We start from the raw sequence: 2,500 nt of genomic DNA, 5'->3' as shown, positions 1-2,500 counted from the left end.
TCATGGGCAAGGACGATGTACTGCAAAAGCTTGGGTTTCAGGGGCCCACAGCTGTTTAATTGTCTGCCGAAGCATCTGAGGAGCATCCATGGAATGGGTGTAGATTTTTTCAAACGTAAACTTGACGTCTGGCTCGCCGAGATCCCGGATGGGCCAATATCTAGGCAGGAAACTCAAAAGAGGGCAGTAACATCGAACTCTACCCTTCCCCAAAAGCCGTTCCGACAAAGTTGGAAAGTGGAAAGATGATCACAATGGCGGTGCTCCAGAATGGCCACAGTCATTGGACTGAAACATATAAAAGAATAAAACAAGCATTAGTATATATATATATATATATATATATATATATATATACATTAACATATATATATATTAATGTGTGTATATGTTTGTGTGTCTGTGCTTGTCTCCCAACATCGCTTGACAACCGATTCTGGTGTGTTTACGTCCCCGTAACTTAGCGGTTCGGCAAAAGAGACCGATAGAATAAGTACTAGGCTTATAAAGAATAAGTCCTGGGGTCGATTTGCTCGACGAAAGGCGGTGCTCCAGCATGGCCGCAGTCAAATGACTGAACAAGTAAAAGTGTAAAAGACTATATGTATAGTAATGTATGTAGTGTATGTATGTATGTATGTATGTATGTTGATGTATATATATATATACATATATATATACGTATATATATATATATATATATATATATATCTATATATATATATATATATTATATATATATATATATATAGATGCATATGGTTGTGTATGTGTGTGTGTAAACATTCCAACAGTTAAAACTATAACACATAGTTTTTGCCAACTCCAAACTAAAATTGTGTGAATGAGAATAACATTTCATTGTAACTTTATATTTTAATTAGACACAAGTGGTAAACAATGCTAACACATTCTTAAAGTCTACAGAGTAACAAATACCTATTTTTTTATTTGTATTTAACTGTAGTTTTTGGGGGTCTTTTTTGTTTTGCTTCTCAAATCTGAAATTTTGATTATTAAATATCTTCCTTGGTTTTTTTTTTTTTGTCCTCTTGTTCTGTTTGTGATTGTTGTTTTAAAATAAAATTTAAAAATTAACATCGTCACGAATAGCAACAATAACAGAAAGAAAAAGGTGGTGGTGGTGGTGGTGGTGGGGAAATAATAATAATAATAATAATAATAATAATAATAATAATAATAATAATAATAAATATTTCGACACGCAAAATTATATTAAGAATAGCGATTCGTTTAATTTTTCGCCCGAGAACATTTGAGCTAAGTTGGAGACTTTGCTAGCGTTGTTGTGGAAGAACATCTCCGTCTTCGCAGATGCCTTAGTAAACAGATTTTACAGTGTGACTGTGTGGGGGGATGGAGGGGGAGTATTCCGGCCTCGGGCATTCACCGACTATCCCAGTAACATACACACTCGCACGAAGACATAGTCATACACGGGATGAAGGTACACATATTCACACATACATAAAGACGCACTAACATATACAAATATATATCATGTATATATATATATTATATATGTGTGTATGTAGATATATGTATATATATAAATACACATATATATACATATAAATACACAACATATATATACATATATATATATACATATATATTTATATACATATAATATATTATATATATATACACATACATAGATACATACATATCATATATATATATATATATATATATATACATATGATATATATATTATATATATATATATATAATATATATATATATATATATATATTATATATTATATATATATAGATAGATAGATAGATATATATGTATGGTATACATACATTCACACTCACACATGTGTGTGCGTGAGTGTGTTTATGCGCATATCTAGATATATGTATACAAATATGTCTGCATGCATATCTGTATATCAACATATATATATGTACACAAATATGTCTGCATGCATATCTGTATATCAACATACACACGCACGGATGTATGTATATACGTATGCGCATACACGCGCGCGCGCGCAGTTGTCTCTACAAGACATAAACACACAGCCAAGCGCTCCCTGAGGCCAGTACAATAAGATTTCTTAATTTTAAAAACAGGAAAAAATCTATGGCAAGGAAACTTTAATAGAAGTTTTTCTTATTCGTTTTGGATTTCTTTGGGTCCTTTTCTCTCCTTTCTCTCTTTCCATTCTTTTACCCTTTCTTATCTGTAATGCCACAAAACATAGATTTTTGACCAAGTTTCACACAAAAATTTTGGATTAAATTATTTCTTTTTCTTTCTTTTTATTTTTATTCTCTTAAGAAACAATTTTAAGCAATTGCCAAGAGGGCACATTAAATAAGTACTGCCATAAAACGAAATAAACCAACATTCAGAAATTGTCACGTGTACGTCTCACACACACACACAATATAATCTGGGTAATAACCTAATAATGTGTATTTAAAAGCTTCTATGCTGTTATCGGCTACCACATGCCATCTTA

The sequence above is a fragment of the Octopus sinensis genome, linkage group LG1 (assembly GCF_006345805.1).
Source record: "Octopus sinensis linkage group LG1, ASM634580v1, whole genome shotgun sequence".
In the NCBI taxonomy this organism is placed as follows: Eukaryota; Metazoa; Mollusca; class Cephalopoda; order Octopoda; family Octopodidae; genus Octopus; species Octopus sinensis.
The sequence above is the reverse complement of the archived record's forward strand: the minus strand, read 5'-3'. Positions refer to the sequence as shown.